The sequence below is a fragment of the Copidosoma floridanum genome, unplaced genomic scaffold (assembly GCF_036245765.1).
Source record: "Copidosoma floridanum isolate Cflo_tuat_1 unplaced genomic scaffold, Cflo_Japanese_pri ptg000006l, whole genome shotgun sequence".
NCBI classification, from domain to species: Eukaryota; Metazoa; Arthropoda; class Insecta; order Hymenoptera; family Encyrtidae; genus Copidosoma; species Copidosoma floridanum.
The window spans coordinates 18,372,656-18,396,389 of record NW_028321883.1 but is presented as its reverse complement, the minus strand read 5'-3'; the positions used below and the strand labels follow the sequence as shown (position 1 = coordinate 18,396,389).

General features: G+C 33.6%; 1 protein-coding gene across 2 annotated transcripts in view; it reads right to left on the bottom strand.

Annotated features, from left to right (window-relative positions):
* The window catches only part of LOC106640478 (uncharacterized), a 177,474-nt gene that overhangs the window by 21,347 nt on the left and 132,393 nt on the right, over positions 1 to 23,734 (bottom strand). The window lies entirely within an intron of this gene.

The following is a 23,734-nucleotide window of genomic DNA, read 5'->3' as shown; positions in this document are numbered from 1 at the left end:
CTCTGCTGCTTCAACGGGTTTTTGTCAACATTAATCATTTTTTGGATATCGTTGTTAATGCATAACTCTTTACTGATATTTGTAACTTTTTTTAAATACAAAAAAATAATTCAAACAATAAATTACTGTCGAATCTGGATTTTCTGATGCGTGAATTTAGTAATTCATTTGTGTTTCATTTCTATACGTAACTTTTTTTTTTATGTAATTTTTTAACAAATATTAATTTATTGCGCAAATATTGTACAGTAGATGTTCATTTGCAACTAAGTCATTCAGATCTTATTTATGAATTAATTTTCAGCTTCGATTTTGAAAAAAGTATTTAATCAAATATTTGTATTTGTTTATTTTAATATGGTTATTAAATTTGTATAATAACTGTAAGTATCAGTCACTCAACGTACTTTACTAATTAAAAAAAGTAAAACGAGATAATTTTTATGCTGAAAGATGTTTAAAATAAATGGTATTAATTATTATTTTCTTCAATTAGAAACATTTACCAATCGACTCCTTCATTGCCACTTTTCTAAAGTGCTCGGTTACCTAACTATGAATTTTTTTTTCAGCTTTTTATCAACATCACATGGCTTTTTCATAAAATTACATGGAATTCAATAACCACATTATTTTATATTTGGTTGAAAAAAAAAAAAATAATAATAATAATAATATATTACACAACTACGTCCTTCACGATGATTTGGTCCATCGCAATGGCAGAAAAGCTCGGGTAAAGCATTAAACACACGAGAGTTCGGCGAACCGATCATTTTATTTGCAGTCCATATAATGATACTACCGGTGAGAGCGCGAGCGAGCAGTAATGGAAATTATCGGAAAATCATTCACCGATGAATCTTTCCCTTATCCGGAACATTCGATTTTCATAAACCAACTCGGGTCTTCCCGCTGAACTCGAGCTCCTCTGTTATTCCTTTTATCATTTTTATACATTTTTCCGGGTCACCGCCTACAAAACCATCGACCGAAAAAACATACGTAACAATAGTACAAGTGCACGGTATATACGCACTTCGATGAAAATCAAACCATTTTCCTGGAAAATGTAACAATGAACATTCAATGCTCGAGCGATGAAAAAGAGGAAGCTCAAAAACGAACGAACGCCAATGACAAACAAAATCCAAGCTTGAAGAGCAAAAATCACGCGTCGAGGCTCCCGCGACGTCCTCGTTTATATTTATCCCCGTGAGCATGAAAATGTCTCCTACTGTCAACTACCCCTTGAACAGCTTGACGTGACTGTTTCTTTTGTGGTGTGTGTGAGCACATGATTTGATGTAATTACAAGCGCATACATCAGGGTTTAGGTATACACGGCGACGGGCGTAATAACAGGGAGTAGTCAACTCTCATTTGGGGTATAGTCGGTGGATGATGCGCAAGTGTTTAATTTGTTGGAAATCTACTGCAGGTACGCCGTATGGTATGGTAAAATTTTTAGGGTCCATTAAAAAAAAAATTGTCTTCGTTTGCTCGAGTACTCTTTATGATTTGCAATGTATGCATGTGCATTCGGGCAAAGGTAATCATAATTAAAGTGCGGATAACTAATTACAGTGAGAACGAAAATTTATTTACATTTAATTTGCTCGAAACAATATTCGAGTATCATTATTCAAGCTAATGGCTCTGCGAGCCGGGCTTTCTGTTCCATTTGAAATTCACTGTTATTTATGCAAATAGCGCCCAAATTTACATTACAGCTAATGAATTGTTTATTCAACTGTAAAATTCTGACGAGTTTAATTGCGAGTATGTGCGTGCGAGGTAAATTTTTTTCTCAAATTATTTATCAACTGAAATTGAGTTCGTTACAAAATAATTTGAATCGTAATGTCAGATGCCGATGACCGCGAGAATACATTAAAAAATTACGAACGTTTTAGCAGAAAAGTAGAGTTGCTAATTTTATAAAAGTTCATCTGTGCATACGCTAATAAAAAAACCATTATCGACCCCGTGACTGAGTCAGACATGAGTGTAATTATTTTAAGATTTTTAAACTCTTTAGTTTACATTTTTTCTGAAAATCTTACAAACTCTACTAAATTTATTCAGCAAAAAATAGTGCAATTTCTTTTCAGAGGCTAAAACAAATTTTTTTTTTTTTTCAAATACTTTTTCTCTATGCTATATAATGTACGTAGTAATAAAAAATTACTTTTAAATAAATCAATGCATCCTTTATTTAGAAAAAAAATTGTAATACAAAATATTTAAATAAACTATTCATGTCCAAATCTGAAAGATTGGATATCTCGTTGCTTACTACAGAATCATATAATTCGAAGCACTAAATTCCTAGTATTGTCTTCGATGAATAAAATTTTTTCCAATAAAAGAAGATTTTATTCAAAAATATTATTATAGTGCAATCAAAACAAAAACATTGCCGTACATTCAAATTTAAAATGGTGACGTATTCGTAACACCACAAGCCTTACAAAAACAACAACGCGCGTAGCCACTGCAATAGAATCGATAAAAACAATGTAAATCCACAAAGCCGAACGGAGACCAAAAACACAAGCTCAATTTCATACTCGTAACAAAAGTTTGTCTCTCTCTCTCTCTCCAACAAACCCACACGAAGCCAAAAAAAGGGGGGGAAAAAAGCTTCACGAATAACCAAAGAAAGAAAGCTCGAAACAAAAGCTCCGACCAAACACACGCCGAGATCCGTCTATGAATGCGTGGGCACACAAACTTTTTGCACCGAATAAACTTAATACGTGTATATTCGAAAACTTACGCGGTGGGACGAGGGGAGAAGGACGGCCGGTTTAATTTTCCGAAAGTTCGCTCTCTCTCTCTCGTCGGAAGCTTTCGCAGATGAGTCTGTCTCGTTCCAGCACAAGTCTATGCATATGGGAGGGTGGTGCGATCGATTTTCTCGTTATCGTTCCGACACTCCACCACCCGCTCTCTACTCGTCTATAGGTATATACATATATGTGTTATAACTACAGTGGCACGTTTGCGATTTCGTACTAGAGCATGCCCAGGTACATATTTTGTCCGCGATTTCGTTTCTGATTTATTTATGCAAATGATGTTGGGGTCGTGTGTCACGACGTTTTGTTTTTATTGTGCGACTGTTCGAGTGTTTAAGTAATGGTACGCTGTGTAAGAACCAAAATTTCTACGGAATATAAAAATTACCTCATTATATGATTAATAATTATAATAAAAACTACCCTCATAGAATTATACTCCTGCTTTTATCAGAAGTATTATAATTATTGATTCTATAATTAATAGCACAATTAGCATAATTAAATAGTACACCAGTTTTTTAAGAACAAAATTTTATCAATACAGAAGTAGTTGAAACAACTTAATTGAAAAATTAAAAAGTGACGATTTGACGAGATGTGCGAGTCGAGTTAATTAAAAAATTAATTAAATAAATTGATATGGAAAAATTTTTTGTAATTTTTTAAAAATTAAATTTTCGTAAGCAGTAGAGTTATAATTGATCTATTTAAAAATAGTTCGAAAATCCCACTGTAATAAAAGTATGGATGAATACACTCCTGGACGATTCATTTTTTCAGCTGAATTGAATAGGATTACTTGAAATCTCAAATCGAAAGAAAATAAAGGGAAAATTTCAGTTGAGAAGTCGCTGTAGTATAACGAAATCGATACCACGTATTGAATGGACAAAGGGCTGAACTTGGAGCTCCAATTTTGAAAACTCCTTCGAAGTATGTCGATTGAGAATGGCGGAACCATGAGCAGCAGCACTATTTTATCGACTTATGAACTATCTCGCTCGACAATAAAAACTTTTATATTGGCGGAAAAGGAATTTTCGGAGTGAGCGGTGGAATGAAAATTTTAGCTGTCAAAGTTACGACAGAATCTGTTTTACCTTGTTACACAAAATTGTTAGATAATTCGCTATATGAAGGGTTGTAGAAACTTAATACAGTTTGAGTTGTTATTAATACCAAAAAGTTTTTTTTTTCTTTTTTCTTCAACCACCTGAAAGTAGGGAATATTTTTAGGTATATTTTTTAAAAACTAATTGCACGAAACTCTACTTAATTTATTTTTACTTTGCAATTTGTTAATTTATGTATTATTTATTAGTGGCCAATCGTTATTGTTGAACTTGTATGCTTTCATATTTTTCTATTTATATGTTTATTTCATATATAAATGTATAATTGGAATCTATTATGTATATAAGTAAATAACTAAATAATAAATAATTATTATTTTATAAACTAAATCATAGTTTCCTCTATTCCATGGTACATTTGTAAAGTATCGATTTTTACTTGGGCGTCCGTAAATTTTCAAAGGGACGACGATAGTCAGGTACTTTGAAATGGTAATTGGAGTTCTCTGGAGTTACAGGAGAGATATAACATTCCCTCCGATTTGCAGATCACGAGACACAAAGCTCGGGATTATGAAATTTAATGAGGAACTGTTTCGACCTGAGTAACTGGTGCCTTATTATAATATTTCTATCGGGAACTTTTGGTAAATAATTTATCTTTTTATTTTAAATATATTCAACAGCTATATCTTATGTTTCGCTAATTCAGTGTATGTAATTTTTTTTTTTTCACTCTAAACTATAAGAAATAAATTTATTGAGATCATAGGTCACTTCCGCATCTCATTTTATTGGACATCTATAAATAATTAATTTCATGGTTCATCAATGTGAATTTAAATTATTAAAAACCTTCGTAATTTAGAAAACATCTATATCCTATAAATAGAAAATAAAAAAAAATTCTAACTCTTGAAATAAACCATTCCCAAGAACATTAAAAAAAGTTTTACTTGTTTGTACTCACGAGCTGGAGCCGATGCGCACAATCTACGTACAAGTAAAATATACTTGGCTTACCTGAAACACAAAAAAACATAAAAGCCATTAGTAACGATATTCAATATAAATACTGAACATTTTTTCTTATTAACAATCAACGCAAATGAATCGAAAAAAAGTGGCTAAAATCAGCCCCAACTTTATCAGTCGCACTTTACACCACCCATTAACCAACACCCGCGGCCTAATAACGAATCCCGAGGTAAAACTGAACGAGCGTACAAGGACTGCGTATGAAAAAAAAAGAGAGATAACGCAGAGAGTGGGAGGGGTCCGGAGTCTGATTAATTAAGCGCGTATCGATTGGGGCATTAGATAGGATTCCGTGCGCCCTCCTCTAGTTTGGACCACATCCTACAACACACGGTGTGGGTGGCGAAATGCTGTTGTGTGTGAAGACGCAGCGTCGTATATATATACACGCTCGTGATGGGTGGGTACATGTGTGTACACCACTGCACGTGTCAGTAACCCTCATCCGTTTAACTACTACCCCGTCATTTGTGGGGATGCAAATTTATTTATTTATTCATAGGACAGAATTCGGAAGTCGTATCGTATGCCCTTGGGCTTTAGGTTAAAAATGTGTACCAATGGAGGGGAGGAAAGAAACAAAAAAATTGGTAGCAGAGTCTTGTCAAAGATGAGAAGGAGAGATGGAAGTTTTGGCTCCAAAGGTAGGTATAGATTTATCGATTATACTGCGTATACGTGGTTTTTCCAAATTAAAAAAAAAAAAAAAAAAAAAAAAAAGAAAACTAACCATCCAGTTTTTTCCAGGTAATCATTGTACGATTATTATTGTTTTTCCTATAAATTAAAATGTTTTTCAACGAAGCACTAATTAAGAGAGAGATTATTGGTGAATACGTAAGGTACGTCGAAACGCGAAACGAATTTTGATAACACAATAGTACCAGAGTAAAGTCCCCTATGATTCAATGTTAATCAACGAAAGCGTGGAAAATCAGCTATTCCATTTCACAAGCCCCTGCGTCGTTCAACATGTGTGCATGATCGATGACGATGACACGGCGCGCGTTGCCGCTGCGCAGGGACTGCTAAATCCGACCGGTGATGTATGCACCCGCTGGCCATTGGTTTCGAGACCGTAAACAAGGATTTTTAGCACTAAAAGGGGAAGATTGGCGGAAAAGGTGAAACTGGAGTAAGGCAAAGCTTAAAGGTGAAAAATTGCCTTTTAAAATAATTGGAAAAAAATATGTGGTTGTAATATTATTGAAGAAAAATGTTTATTTGTCAAAATATATCAATTGGATATCGCAAAATTTAATGCACGATTATATTTACCATCACTGTGGTACATGTACTTTTTAATATTTGTCAAGTACTCTTTGGAATAATATTATTTAACTCAAAGGTTTATGTACAGTTAAAATAGGTAATGTCATGCATCAAAACAACATCTCAACAGTTTATTTAAAATTTTCCATTACTTCTAATGTATTTTAATGCTATTTTTCAAACTTACCAACATATTTAATAATAATCAAGAAGATTATTTCATACTTTTTTTTAATCTTTAGAAAATTTTTAAAATTAAAATGAATGAGAACTTTACGAGTACGCATTAATTAAAACACGAGTTGATTGAAATTTTATTTTCAGCCCAAGCTTTGAGCAGCAGAAAATTTTCATTATTAATGCTTTTGAAACAGCTACGAAGCACAAAAAGCAGATCAACCTCGCACGTGTTACGCAAATAAGGCAAATAATCATTTCGGTCAGTTTAAATTACGAACCTTACAAAATGAAACAAACTCACTACTTACTATGAAATTGAATTTGAATAAGGTTTTCTTTACGGTACTACTGTGCAAGTCATCTTACAATCTCTCTAGTAGATTAAATAAATGTACTGAATTGCAGCTATGATTAAAATTTCCCATTAAATTCTGCAAATTTATACACTGTCACAGAAAAGATTTATTTTATGTTAACTATGACCCATTTACAAAAAAAAAAGCAAAATAATTTCCCCAAATAATTCATTTACTCATATCCAGCCAATCCTTTTCAAAAAGGTCATAATTTCCCGACAAAAAACATTACTCGCTCGTGATTAATATAGTCCTAAACTATAAGTACTAATATGAGATGCTATCGACATTTTGGTGCATACGACCAGCTACATTATCGTATAGTTGTCAAGTTGTCATGCTCTGGTGTATATACCGCGTCATACACTGCGTCAATTATGTTTTCTGATGTACATACGTGACGACGCCCATTATGTACTAATTTAGCCCTCACATTGATGAATAATGTTTATTAGTTATTTCAAGTTTATGAGTTCGAAAGTGAGAATTGTAGAGGGAATTCCAAGTTGTGATGTTTTAGTTTTAGAATTTTGACACTTAATTTTATGGATGATTTTAAAAACACATCAAGTAAAAATCACAAAAGTGCAGATGTATTAAAACAGTTTTAAAATAATTCTTGACAAAAAAAAAAATTTTCAAACGCAATGATAACTTTACACCTCTTTCATCCCCAAAATCGATACAAATCAATTCTCTCACTCGTGTTATTTCTCCGTGTGAAAACTCGCTGTCGAATCCACGGAGAATTCGAAATCTCCCGAGTATTTCCGTTCCCTTTCTTTCTTTCCTCTTTTGCACGTCAACGCCCAAGAGATCGCAGTAAATCCACTTCATTACTACTTCGACTAATAAATATGAAGTTTTTCCTTTTTTAAACTTACAGAGTTTAAGGCTCGTTTTTATGGCCTTTCTATTCTATGAATTTTCAGGGAAAATACCCGATCACAAAGCTCTGTTGTTTTTTTAAAAATAATGGCCAAATGCATTTTTTTTTTTTTTATTATTGTTATTTGATTTATGCTTTGTACGTGCCTTTATTTTGTATACCATTGAAAGTAATATAGCGAGAGTGAAACGTACGAGGTTTATTTAGGGTCGCCGTGATACATAAGGTCGATCATTCCGACCCCAAGGAAAGATAATCAAAGATGTATGGGGGCGTATTTGGCTGAATGGATGGCAAAGTGGATACTTCGGAGAAAAGACGGGGGGTTGCACTCAAAGGTAAACTATTCGGCAAACCTACTGAAAAATCCAGATGTACATAATTGTGGGGAAGATACAAATATTTATCAGAAAAAAGGGGGTACGCAATTATTTTTTACTTTGTTTTTTTTTTTTCTTTCAACAATAATTATTGTACTTTTATTTTAACTATCAAATTGTTCTCTGCATCAAAATTATTGCAACGAATAACTTTTTTAAAAAGTTTGACGAATTCTACTTTAACAAATGCATGGATTTTTCACGAGCATTTTACGAGGGTGCGTACAAGTGGAGACGAAAAGAGGAGATCTCATGTTTAACCAGCTCGAGCACGCTTCCAAGCCCATATGTGAGCTAACTCGGGTGAGATATAGCACGTAAAGGGGGCAGAGGGTGACGGGGGAAATGGAGGAAAGTAATACGAGGTTTGACATAGGAAGATAGGAAGAAAAAAAAAAAAAAAAAAAAAAGAGGGACGAAAGTAAGTAAGTTCAGAGAGTAGGTATTTGTCGGGACAGCTTGAAGGTTGATTTTCAACAATCAAAGGCAGATGCAGCACATTGAGATGGAGATGGTAACGTGAGCGTACATATACCTACTATGTTAATCAATAGTGACAAAGTGTTTTCGAAGACACACAATTCATGTTTGAAAAATAAATTTTAAGAGTATTACCACCACCACCACACCCAACTTATTGATTTTTCCGACAAAGCCACTGGTATGTCTGAATAAATGTGTCCTCCGTTTTAAGTTAGAACTTTTAGTCTTGTATGAAAATCGCTATTTTATCGTAGTAATCCATTAATTTAGTTTAAGTAACCCAAAGCAAAATTAACCAAAACATGCAGTAGAAATTTCTTTCTATAGATTAGTTCATTAATTTAGTATTTACAATTTGAATTACGAACGTTTGACAGGACTTGGGTGTATTAAACATAACCTACACCAGCGGACTATAGTTTTTTTTAAGTTATAGCGAAATGATTTAAAATGAAGTATGCGCAAACAGGTATATGGATTTTCCTTCAAAAATTAGTTAAAAATATAATTGGAAACATTAACACCAGAAGAAATTTGGACGAGATCGAAGCCCTTTTAAAACAATAATTTCACGGGACGTCGCATTAACGTAACATAACCAAAAACCACTAGAGCTAGCACACGTAATTTAGCCATATATATACAGAGCCGCACCGCAAAATCCCCTGATTAACTTTTGGAAGCTTGGCAGTGCCACTCCACGTGTGTATGCACACGTGCACAAGTACGTAAATACATTGAGAAAATACACGCGAGTGCACTTGCGATGTTGTACTCTCTCTCTCTCTCTCTTTTTAACCCACGGTCCACCCACTGCTATATTTCTACTTTCCACCCCCCCGCACACGCTCTTTTTGAAGCGAAATTGCAGAGCACATGTCGGTCGTCGTTTTCCAATACCCTACCGCTGCTGGAATCCTCTTTTTTCCTATTTTGGCTGTCTTTTAATATGCCATCATAGTATCATTTCTTTTTTCCCAGGGATATTTTCCCGTGGCTACCTTTTTTTTTTGGTGGTGTGCTTGAAAACAAATATGTACTATTTTCTCGAGGGTAAAATTTAGCTTGTAAAAAAACATACTTTTTTATAAGTTTTGTTTTTGTTTAATACACAGCAGTGGATCTATTTGTTTGTACATCTTCAGGAAGGACAAAATATGACAGTGATTTTTATATTAACCATAGCTTTGTGAAAAAATGTTAAGCATAAGTATCGTTTTAAAATTATGCCTGAAAAAATAAATGATGAAGAAAAAAAGAAATTCTTTGTATCATGAAGTAAGGTATAACAGTTTTCGAGCTAGTTTACGACCGGAGCACGCCCATTAAATGCATTCAACCCGTCGCTAAAATAAATTTATGATTATACTATAAAATGCACTAAATTACACTAGCTTGTTAATGTTGAAGATTTTTTAATTTATAATTTATATATGATAACTGTTTAATTTGGTACAGAAGAAACCTTTGATGGGCGTATTTATTTTTTAATTTTGAACTGTAAGAAAACTTTCTCGAGAAGTAAGCAAACTTGCCATCGACATTAACTATACAACAATAATGTATTTAAGTGAGCTTAATTCAATTGGAGGTAATATGGAAGGATAGGAAAATCAATATTAAGAAAGTTTAGCTGACCCAGTTCGCGTGCGTAGTTTAAAAAAATTATGCTTGCGGTTTCATGACGTAAGTATTTACTTTTAATAACTTGAGTCTGACAGTTTTCTTACTTTTCCACTTAAATAATTTTATGTAGTTTATTACTTTACTGTTTGATAAAAATATTATATAAAGTTAGTTTTCAACTGTTTTAATGCAAATTGAAATTGTTCTATATAAATAAAAAATTTAATGGCATCGAATCATGGATGTTTTATTAATAATAATAATAACAATAATAATAATAATAATAATAATTTTAATAACTTTTTGCTAGTACAAAACAGCATAAGAATTGATGGTGATGAATTTCCTCATAAATTTTATTTCCATAGCTACAGAAACATCTATAAACAGTATGATTGCATATTATCTGATAAAATGGTTACGAACAGAGTTAATTTCCGTATCGATGCGTCAAAAGCAAAGCCAACACTGCGAATTTGTAAGCCATCACGACAAGCAGTTATTAAATCCAATGAGAATACTAACTCTTTGAATTTTGAATTTGTTAACCAAGTACAGCAATACATGGACAAAAAATAGATAAAAAAATGCCTGTTAAAGTATTTAAGAAATAAAATAAACTGTTTAAAAATAATACCACTCATCTATTAGCATTGGTCATGAATAAAACTCATCCTATTAAATGATACGAAAACTGTACAAGGTGTCGGTGATCTCTTGATCAAAAAACAAAATAATACCACAAACATCTCATTCGGTCAAAGCAAGCTGTTCCCACAAAGTGGAGGAGGAGAGAGGACGGGAAGAGAGGTCGACGATCAAACGCAAGAATTTAATTAAACGTTAATTAAAGAAAAACCTTGCATTATCCCATGCGCTTAAAAATCGCCTGGGCCGTAATTTAATCCAGGCGCGCATTTGCGTACGGCGCTAATGAATTTTCCGACTATGATGCCCGACCAAACGAATACTACTCCAACCAAGCGCTCAAAAAATTTAAGAAACAAATCACCACACAAAGATTACGTGTATGTAGATTGTGCTCGTACGCTTGAGATTCATTGAACGTCGCCATGGCTTGATAGGTAATTACGTTGGGGCGATTATTATTTTCCGGCTGAGCGAGCGGAAAGAAAGTTGGTGTTTCGTCATCGTACTTTTACAAACGTACAACTTGTTGTGTATTGTAAAATTTATTTAAGCATTTTAATTTATTTTACAATTGATTTTTTTGTTATATTTTTTTAAGGCTAGGTTGATATCGAATAGAAAAAAAATTAAAATTTTTTTGATTAATACGAACGACATTTTTTAAAGTTTTCTTGGAAATAATTGATGAATTTTCGAATAATTATTAAATTTTATCGAATTCGTTTTAATTTTATCAGAGGGTAGTATTTCCAGGACGAATGTATTATTTATTAACAATAAAATATTTATTCGAGTAAAAAGGTAATGAGTTATTGATTAATTGATAAAAGTATAAACGTGTCGGATGAATTCTGGTGTTGTTTATTCAATCGAATAACGATAAGTTACGTTCAAACTCATGCAGGTGAAGTTTGGAATGAATCTATACGACCGCCATTACTGTCATGATGTCAATTTAATTTAACTAAAATTGAAGAAGCACACAGCAACGTCCATCACTTGCTCTTGCCTGCTTTAAAATGAACAAAGCTCCCTTTTTCTCGGAAATATGTTCGAGATAAATTATAATTCGCAGAAATAAAATTTTTCTCTTTGTCACGTTTATAAACTCTTCCTAGAAATGCTGTTTAAATGTGATGAAAATCACAAAGGAAGAACGTCTAATTTTCGAAATAATTAAAATAAAAGCACAAAAAATTACATCTCCCAAAAAAGCGAAAAAAATCAATGTAGGATACAATAATAATGCTTATTTACTTATTACGTGAGATGCATACATAAAAATACATGCTGATTTTATCTACTTCAAAAGAGGAGATGAAGGAATGTGCTTTGCATAATTTATTTCATGTTAAAGTTGTAAGCGTTATATTTTTTTATCATTATTATTATTTTTTTTTTCTAACTTTTCCTTACCAGTTGTTTCCTTACTAAAAACTTGAGTCATCTACATATTTTATGAAGAATTTCTAATTTTTCTGGTATTTTCCTCATTTGAGGAAAGTCTTCAAATAAGACGAAAATTTTTTCTAACTGCCAAACCAACAAAGAAATGTGAAATCAACATTTTTAGTAGACACAGTATTTTTGGGGAGTTGGATGTGCAAATAGCACGAGAAGCGTACAGTGAGTGAATAATAGAAATAAACATCTAAGGTCAAAGAAAAGAGAGGGGCAAGTGCAAAGAAATGGAAAAAAGAAAGGATCAAAAGTGTGGCCTTAACGCTAACGACGACATGAAAGCTAAGAAGTATGGAGGTGTGGGTGGAGGGGAAGGTCTATTCCGAGATTGAATTCGCCCTCCCTCACTTGCGACTATATAGTATATATACAGCAAGCATCGATCTCGACTCTCCCTTTCTTTCTCCTTATATTTTTTGCTACTTTGCTCTCACTCCACGTACTGCTCAATTTCTCGATTGTATGATGCTTTCGTATTTTTCTAGTATTTGTTATTTTCTTTTACGTCACTAATAGTATTGATTTTGTGCAATATCGCAATATGGCGAATGCTTTTGAACATACTGCTATGTGATTGTTGACACTGTCTCATGTACATATAAAAATCTATCATTTGTTTTTCAATTACAGATTTTTATTCTTTATAAAAAAATTAATGTATACTACTCTAGTTTTTTTTTTTAACAAAAAAAATTGATTGCTTCAAAAACAATTGTGAGTCAATTTTGTAGCTTATTACTTAACTCTATAAAATTTTGTAATGCGCATTAATAAAAAATTATAGCCAAGTAGAAAAATTTATTTTATAAAACCAATAAAGAGTGTTTCACAGCTATAAGTTCATTCAATAAAACAATAATAATAATTAAAATAATAACAGCAGCAGTAACAGTTAATAGAAATCATGAATGACTATTATTAAATAGTATTTTAAATTAATGAAATAAATAAAACCGTAAAAAAAATGTTTATAGATTTTTATTTTTTGTAACAGCATTGTGATTAAGAGATTTTCGACTTTTAACTTTTAACCTAATGTAACCTTATCGTACGTGACACTTAAGCATGTATGGTTTATATTTTCCTTTTTTACACTCAGTGGAAGGCCTTAAACATACGTTTCATCGGTTAACCAGAAATAATCTCGCAATAAATTAGCAAAATTAAATTCATTCTATAGGTATTTATAGTTGTTAATTACAAAAAAATGTTTTTACAGATTAATTGGCTCATGGCGAAAATACGAAGTCGAGTTAATTCAGAAAATCATAATTAGTTGTTTGATTGACGACCTACTTCAAAAAGAGTTAATTAATTTTCTTGGGACGTTAAGCCTTTGCTCGATTGCGTTAGATTAACTAAAATAAATATACTAGGACTTGCACTTATACTGTCGAATCAGTTGAAATAGTGATTTTATCTATGCCAAATGTTAATTCTAAGAAATAATATAACAAACATATTCAGTTGTATTTATTTTATGACAAGACCTTAGCTATTGTAACAATTGTAATATTTACAGGAAAAAGAAAACCAATACATTTTATATTCGTTAACTACTCGATGAACACTTTTATAAATTGTTCTACAGGCCTTATTAGGTATACATAAAAAGGTCAAAACACAATTTTTTTCATTTTGAATAATTTTCTATAAGAATCCGAGTGGTACGTGAGAAAAAAGAAACGAATTGTAAATCCACGTATAACAGTCACTTTTTCACACTCTCTATTGAGTCATATCATTAAAAAAAACCAATGAACCCGTAATCGAATTTTAAGCAGCTAACGAGGATTTTCAACAAATTATACACGTTCAATGGTCGGTAATAGGTACATCTCTCCACTCAGAGCGAGACAAACGTCAATACGCGAGCGCACACGTTATACGCACAAATTCATTTCGATCGAATTTTCGATGGCGTGGAGCTAAAATAGTCGGCATCCAGCTCTATATATTCTGCTTTTCTCTGTCAATATTTGCGCAGTTTATTTCTCAGAATTCGTGAAAAGCCTCTCGTATTTTTTTTTTTTTTGCAATTTAAAACGTTCACGTACCAATACTGCGAATCAGCTTCTGTGAACTGAAGTGGTACCATTTTTCCACATGTGTAATTTTTCCGTTGTTGATTTGTTTTTTAAAATACGTAAATTTTTCGTTGCAGTCAACATAAATTTTTATGTGCTACTCATATTTATTCCGAGAGATTTTTAATGAATCATCTTTCAAAAATATTACAGTCTTTCACAAAATTACAGCAGATTTAAAATGACCTAGAATTTTCTTGTATACAAAATATTAGTTTTAGTTGGATTATATTAAAATTTTTAATTAATTGATGAGAAAATTCAATCTAAATGTTGACTGTTTTATGTATACTTTATTATAATCTAATAAGAGTTTACTAGATAATTACCGAATTAAAAATATTTTTAAAAATAGCAATTTTTATTGAATATTTTAAAGCTAGTATTATAGTTATTGTATATTAAACTTCATTGTAAATGACTTGAATATTTTTTCGTCGTATTATATGACATAAAAAAGGACCAAAAACTTTTGAGTTTAGAAATTTTATATTTTTCACTTTATGCATATTAAATAAAAGAATGCAACTAAAGTAGTTGTTTTAAAAATTTACTAAGCATTTTTTTTTTTTTTTTTTATAAAATATGTTATCCTTACCCTCTTTTATAACTGACATATAGTGTTATTTGTACACGGAATAACTGTAAAATTCAATTTACGTAGCACTTTATGTACAACTTTGAAAAAAGCTGGAATTTTCTTTTTACATTTTTTAACTTTAATATTTTGTAAAAAAAAAATAATAATAATAATAATAATAATAATAATAAAATGAAATAAAAGAGAAAAATTCTGCTGACATCTACCAATTCTATTCGCGTGTTTACGAAAGAGTTCAACGTGTCAGTGACTTATTGATCGTAAAGGCAAACTGTGTGTGCACGGAGGTTACATACTTACCGACTTTACAACTTGTGGCAACTCTCCATGCTCTTTAGATACTCTTTCATTTATAAAATTTATTTACACTAAGAGTTTGCAAGAATCTTGACATTTTATCGTATAATATTTTAGACTTTCAAAGGAATGCTGTTGGCAAACTTTAGGGATGCGAATGTCTGAGATGGTTCCTTTTAAGTGCATAAAATACTTGTCTACTTGGCATTTTTTGTAGAAAGATATGCATCTCTCGTAACTAAATGTAATTTTAAGAAAAATATTTTTTTTTCCCTGTTGCTTATTTCAACTTTACAGTTAAGAAAATGTATAAATTTTAATTTTAGAGTATGAATAAAGTTTTTGAATAATTCTATTGGGACATCATAAAATGTTTCTATGTCTTTATAAAAGATCGATTAAGAAAGTTTTTAATAGTTATTTTTTAATGAATTATTTTTAACTGTGACTTATTTACATGTGACTCTCAAGTAAGTACATTTTTATCAATATAAATTATTTATTGTATACAAACGCAGCGAAGAATACTTCAAGCAACAAAATAGGATTGGCAGAAGGCCGGAGGAGGGGCACGAATCTCGTGTAACAAGGTAAACAGATCACGACGAGCGGCCAACTTCGCCAAAGTAAAGGATAAAAAAAAAGACCGCAATACAGTATAGTACGGAGAAAAGGGCTTTTGGAGAAAAAAAAAGGTCAAAGTATGGTAGAGGAGAAACAGCGAGACAACGAGGTGGAAGAGAGAGAAAGGGAGAATTTCGACGCCGAGGAGGACGGCCTTGTTCATTTGAAGTTTAATTTGATTCGCACCATAATGGGAGCTGTTAGGCGAGTACGTGTATGTGCGCGAGAGACACTCGTTTTACTGAATGGGATATAAGAAAAGCTGGTAGTGGCTTAAAATTTGCATGAAAGCTCTTAATGGACTGCACCTTTTAAAATTGTTTTTCCTTTAAAATCCACACGTACGAATGATATTTAATGAGATAACTGTTAACAGTCGAACGTTATAATATGTTTCTCGGTAACTAGAAGGCAACTGTTTATTACTTTATTGACTTTTTTCAGTTGGATAAATATTTTTCAAATGTTATGGACTAAATTCATAAATTTTAGATAAATTTAGCACAAAAAAACGCGAACGCAAAAACAATCGTCTCTCGTCACGGAGGTCAAAAGAGCATGGATACTTTTTTGTAATCATCCAAAGGGAGACAGGGTCCTCTTTATTGTCGCTGCGACAGGGGCTGAAAACTTTCTAGCTTCTGTACGTATATATAAGTATATATATATATAGTGAAAAGACAGACGTGGCACTGTATAATGCACGCACGCGCACATTCAACGTAGTTGTGTAGCTGTGAGTCTAAAAAGTTTGGCCACCCCGACGCTGCTGTGAAAACTTCCGGCTATCAAACTAAAAGGCTTTTATCGCAAATAAAATCTTTCGGGGCACAATGGCGCGCGTTTTCTCGCGCTTATTTTGCTGATTTTACCGGTAATTCATTTTTGCTTTGTACTCGCATTATATTAGTTAGATTGTTTTGAAAAAATAGGTTTTGCTGTTTCCAAGTGAGAATTTATTTGCTGTTAGCCTTGGTGTATTGAAATAACACATATGATTACTTTTCTCAACAACCTGTTGTCAAAATGTTTTTCTTCAAAATATAAGGGATAATCTGATTTGATAATTTTCTAGCAAAACTAAGGCGTTGCGTCATAAAAAGGAAGAAAAATTTACGAATGATAAATATTTATATACTTTAATTTTTATTCAAATGATTTATAATAAATTTTATTATTTTTAATAATGTATCGTACGATTTTTTCCTGGATAAACTTTAGTCCAGTATTTATACATTTTCAAACGGGACCGATGAAAGAAAAATTTTCCAGCTTAAACGAGTCATTACATTTTCGAAGAAACACGTAATTTTCAAACACACTTAAGAATCAGTTAATTCAGACTTTATCGTTAATTTCGTATTTATTATTATTTCTGTGACTCATTTTGTGTACGGATTTGCATCATACCCTTGGATTCACAGCGAATTTTGCTTGAAAAAAGGGACGAAACGAAAACCTATAGTTCTCTTTGAGTATTAAAAACTAGCCAATTAGGCCGAAATAACGTCCCCTGCGATCCCCTGAACATTTGCACAGTCGCGTTTCGAGCCAAACGAGCAAAAACGAGAGGAGGCAAATCGAGCCTCGTTAGAGCAGAAAGGAAGAGGACTCATAAATGGGATTTTTCCAGACTCGCGGAAAACTCGGGCGAGCGAATCGTCGCGCAATAAACGAGGGAAAAAAGACTTTGGGAGTCCGCAGGTTTTTCTTATACCCTTATCTCTTCGGATACGCGCCGTTGCCGAGGCAACTTGGAAAGCGCAGGAACGGATCCACGGAGTGGAGGAACTGCTGCGCTTTGTCTCTGCGAGCTTTGGACCGATGGTGGGATTGAGAAAACCAGGAACGGCAGGAAAGACGGCACAGTGTATGCTCCCTTGCTGTTGAGAGTTTAGTGATGGTAACGCAGGGATGGTGCTTATTGTACACAGCAGTTTTTGCTAATCTCTGTCCTGCCAATACAAGAGCAGCGTTTTCGTAAAATTATACTAGTTTCAATGCATTGCGGTATAATGGAGACTTGGATTTTTGATCATTGTTTACGGACGAATAAATATAAATAAATAAATAAATAAATTTTATTCAACTAGCATCAAAAAACTAAACAAGCAAACTTTACACGATTCAATTTGAATCTACCAGCAGAAGAAAACACAAGAAGCAGCAGACAAGATTGGTTTTCTCGTAGTTTCTCAAAGTCAAATTAATAAACTTCCGAAAAGTTGAAGGGTCATAAATCAACCGGCTCGAGAGCAAAGTTGAGCTCGAGGGAAAAAGAAAAAAAACAAAAAAAAACCACCCGGGAAGAGTAAAAAGCATTTTCAATGAAACATCGATTTCCCCAGTGATTTTCTTTTTCTCTTCGCCGAAATATGTTGCTCTTCGTCGATGGAACGCAGTAGTCGAACAACCATTTTAAAAAAGATCATATGCACAAAAAACTTATTTCACTTCCCAAAAAGATACTTAACGTACCTGTTTTCCGCGGAATAAAATTAAAATCACACAAATGCGCAAACACGATTCGATTGCGGGGGCATTGTTGTCGAATAGTTCGCGAGTGATCGGGTATTTCCCATCGGAAGTTAAAGAGAAACTACAGCAGCGCGACGATTCCCTACGGTCGAGCGAATAGCAACGGTGGATCTGCTGCATTCTTCATTGATTTCCGAAATTTAATCGGAGCTGCGTGTACCAATCTGCGACTCGTGGGCTGAGCGTGGGATCATCATTTTACCGAGTAAATCGCGGTCTAAACTGATTTTCGATAGCATCCGAGTGGGGCAAGATACTAGCAATATAATAATCACAAGATTCGTTTAATCTATAAAGACTTGTGGGTATCAGTACTACAATTTTTTTTCTTAAAATATAATCTATCATTTCAATGGGAAATTTGGAGCTATTACTAATTACAACACGGTTCTTGAATAATTTTTTTCTAAAAAAAAACAATGCAATTTTTTTTTAAAGCAGAAAATTTTGAAGCAAAAAGTCTCGTGGTATTTTCTTCAAATAATTTATCAGTACTTCCTTTTGCTGATTACATATCGATTGAGCAAAGTATTTCAAGTAGTAATTGAAAAAAATTTTTTTTTTCCCACAGGTTAAAAAAAATCATCGTGCCCAAGTCCGAACCTATCGTCAAAAAGTTTTCATACCGAGAGTAAAGTTTTGTGCTTCTCGAAGTCTTAATTTGATGAGTTGTAGCCTTTTTTTTTTACCCCTGATTCAACTAAAAAGTACCTAATTACGAGAAGAGTTTTATCTTGGTTTTACTTTTAATTGAATTTGCTTTAAAGAAAAAGTGCGGCTGGTAGGTTTATTCCAACACAAACGTGCAAAGTAGCCTTTACATAGCACACATTTGGATTAAATTTGTGCAACCCCATTTTTTTTTTTTTTTTTTTTTCACTGACACAACATCTTTTTCCATAGTACCTTTCGAACCATCGATGATAATTCGAGGGAAAAAAATTAAACCCCAATAGAGTTAATTCAAAAACTCGTTAACGTTTGTGAAAAAAAACGAAAGAGAAATCGCAGCGTAAACTTTCGGATTAATAAATCCATATTAACACAAAAGGAGAAAAATATTTCTTTTCCTCCAAGCACCCTTTTTTTCTCCATTACTGCAACTCAAGCCAGTGCTCATTACTCAAAAGCCAAGCGTCCGGATGGAAATTGAATTTTCATGAAAGCGCGCACCTATGGAGGAAAAAGCTGCAGAATTTTCCGTCCAATCCCACCCTGTATCTCCTCCTCCGGCTCTCTTGGATATCTGAAAAACTCTATTGGCAGTGGAGAAAGTCCGAAATGGCGAAACTTTTGCAGAGGTCATACAAGCGGCTCTATATATTGATCGAACGCTGATGTTCTCTCTGGGGTGAGCTAAGAAAACGGGGGCGTTGATTAATCTTTTTTTTTCCACCACTTTTAACACCTTATTCTTGACGTTTTTGTGGTATCTTTTTTTTTTCCTTGCGGGTGCGTAGAAAATAAGGACGTTGAGTGAATTTCGAGCTTTTTTCTCTCTGTGTTTTTACTGTGTAATTTTTTTTTATAGTTTTTTAAAAAGCTATTCGTTGTGTGGGTGATTTGGGTAGAATTCTTAAGTTGTATTAGCTGCGTGTAAATTGGGAGATTTACTTTGTACCGAAAAAAGCTTCTGGATACTCGATTAATGATTTTTATAATAGTACCAATTCAGTTTCTCTTTAGTAGTGGGGGCATATTTTTGTATGTCAAGAATATTTTCCAATTATCGGTAGATAATATGTTCCTTTTTTTTTTTTAAACATGATAATGTGCTCAGAACAGTAGTTGTAGGCAGTAAGTCGTAGCCTATTTGTTTCAGTGTACATAAAAAATAAATAACAATTTATTCAACAATTTTTAGTTGGGACAATGTCCCTTTTGCGTCAAAAAAAGTATCCCTAATCAGTTTTCGATTGACAGAAAAAAGCGAAAACGAGTATAAAAAATCATGCAAATGCCGAAAATCCAAAGGGGAGCGATGTAAGTGTTATTTCATGCGAGTAAAGGCTAGTGTGTATGTGTATACAAAATACAAGGATGAAACGAGCGAACGAAATTGCAGGAAACGTGCCAACAAGCGGATACTTGGCTCTTCGAGGCATGTGTATACGCTCGTCATCGACCTATCCTTTGTTTTTTATTTATTTATTTATTTATTTTCTTCGTCTTCCACCCTCCTTTTTTATCGCTAGCCATGTAGTATCTCTCCTACGGCACCAGAATTTTATACTCGACTTTTTTGTATTGCACACAAGCATAAGCTTTGCACGTGTGCATTGCGTCTATTTCACACCTTCATATCATCCTCTCCGTCGACGAACACGTGTTGTCGTCGTGGTGTACGTATGCCCTACGTATACATGTATATATCTCCTCATCTCTCTCTCCTTCGTGCCTTCGGCTCGGGGGATTTTTTTTTGCTTGAACGTGCGTGCGAATCCCGACAAAATCTTGAATGCCTGAATGTACCTACTTACAGCTGAGAAAACGAGTGTTTGCAGAGAAGTGGTGAAGCGCGGAAAATCTCGTAAGGTGTCTGTTAAAGTTTTTTTTTCTTCGTTTTAGCGTGTGACGAAGTTGGAGGGTTTTTTTTTTTTTTTTGAAAAATATCGATGTATGACAGCTCGACAACGTGCATGAATGGTGTTTGATTTTCGAGCACTGGAATTTTTGAGCACTGCAACTGGGGATTAAAACCGATCAATAAAACGATGGAGCGCAATCCAAGTTTATATCATCAATGGTATAAATTATCTGTTTTGAGGTGTACGAACTCTACACGTCTGTTGAGTGTTAGAGTAAGTGATTTTAATTATTTGCTTGGATACAAGTGCATTTGATGCTTGAAGATTATTTTTTTTTTTTTTTTTTTTTTTTTGTCAAAGTGTAATATGCATTGATTTATATTCTGTTAATTAAAATGAATTCTAGGTACTGAATGATGATAATTATACGTACGAATCTAAATAAAGGCCATTTTTATTGCTTATTTTTTTTTTTTTTTTTAGAAATAATCATACATACCTACAGAGTGATTAAAATTGAAAAACATTTTTTTTCGTCTGGATGCATTACGGTACACTTTGTCAATTAATTGTAATTTTTATTAATAACAATGCTTTTCAATAACGCAAGTGTCTCCTTTGCCAGGCTCGAATTTTTCGTTACTCAACTGCAGGATGAATTTTCACCTTTGATTGAAAAAAAAAAAAAAAAAATTAATTTAATTCCTTTATCACTCAGTTCCGAATCAATTATTCAAAAACATGATAAGCTAAATCCACACAAAGAGCTGTTTTACTTAAAAAAAAAAAAAAAAAAAAAAAAGTGACCCTTCACATCCTACGTAATTTACCGGTCAAATAAGTTCCGCTTATCGCCGGGATAATCCATTTAGCCCGTGCTCTCGACGAATGTAGCACCAACATACGTAATAACCAAACTACAACGCGCAACCCCGAAAACCGAGGTCGACGCGTTTCAGCTTGGCTGGAGATTACTCGCCACCAAAGTTGAATAATTAACGCGTGCTTCTGCTCAACCCTTCCGAGGGGACGCCCGAGTAGGTGTGCCCGAAAAGACGCCAACGCGAATCAACGAGAGCTTTCCAAAAGCCCCGCCGATCGAATTTCTTTGATTTTCGCAAGCGAGGTACAATATTATAGAAAGAACCCCCCGACACGGACGTTTTCCACTCGCTGTGCGCTCATTCGTTTCGCCGAATGTATGAGCTCGCAAGTAGACGAAATGCCGGGGCTTCTTGCTCGATTTTGCATTTACGATTCAAAGCTCGTGTTTCCTTTCCCTTGACGGGAGCCGGCACGGAGGGAGTAAAAAGACGGGCGCGAGGGCGAGAACCGGGGCTTTCGAGATTCGGGGGTGTAAGTGGCTGTATACGACAGGAGCTGGAATAAACGACGCACGCGAGCGGATGAGTTCTTTCGCTGATCTTGGCTTTTTCGATTTCCTCCTGTGATGAGGGACTCGAAGGGTGTACGTCACGGATGGTAAACGGATGGGCTTTCAGTTGACGAGGTCGTTTCTGCCACGGCATCGACTTCGTTTCATATTTCGCTGCATTTTTTTTCATGGTCTGCTTGTCTAGGGTGTAAAAACCTATTCTTATAATTAATCAAGGCAAGTCGTTTGGTTCTCGTGTGTGTTATTAAATAAATCAATTTTTTTTGTCTTTTCATTCATCGAATCAATTTCTAATGATCGTACCATCAATAAGTGCGTTTGACTATTTTTTAATTTATTATCTATCAAAAACTGCTAACTATGAAACAAAAATAAAATTTCTACTAGCTATTATCAAAAACAGAAAGCAAACTAAAAAAAAAAAAAAAATTTTAAAGTACAAATAATGTGGAATGAAAACCAAAAGATTCTACAAATGTATAAAAAAAAAAAAAAAAAAAAAAAAAATTCAAACGACTCAGCAAACACACAACGTGATATATAACTCTTAATTAAAAGCTCTTTCTCATGCCAGAGCACATTAATTGTTGTACGTAAGATCTCCTTCCGGTTTACAACGTGGCAGCAGTGAGACGCTCATACATGTAGACGCTGTCGAGTTTAGTCGTGGCGTAATAATAATGATGATGAGAGACATTCCGCTGATTAAATCATCTGCTACGCGCTTGGATTGTAGTTCATGGCTTAGGCTTCACTCTCCCTACGTACTATATTATGATGTATTTTACCGTTCAACTGTTGTTTATTGACCTAGAATTATTCTGCCACGGTTGTACATTACGCGAACTTACTTCCGTGCACAATGAGTACTCGATTTGTTTTTGTTGAGAGTGTATTTACGAGGGGGTTGAAAGATTTTCACAGTTAAAAGTACTGCGTAAGGAGTAGCTACAATAGGACTGTATAAAATTGTCATTTTATAGCTATGGTGACGCTCACGAAACTGCAAAAGCAGATAAGCGTCGATGATTTTTAAATGACAAATTGGTGCCACTTTGCTTCATCGAGGAGTTGTGAGCGATTTCTCTAAGTGTTGTCAGAGATCTCTGCTTTATTTACCGTTTCGATGGGATTTTGGAAGGACTCCGTTATTGGGTAAGTATTTCTTCATTGAATGAATCAAAATTATCTTTTAAAACAGAGAAAATCATTAAGTTACTCTGGCAAAGTTTAAACAAAAGAGTGTACGTGGAATTCAGTAAAATCAACCATTACAAACACGCGTACCATCGTTTTTAATTAAATGCGAGATTAAACCATAACCTCCTGCAGAGGTGACGTGAAAAATTCCGTGTTAGCTTTATACAGTAATTGATTTTTAACTAAGATAATTTTTTAATAGCCGTATAATGTGATAGAAAAATTCGTGTTATCGCTTCTTTTTGAA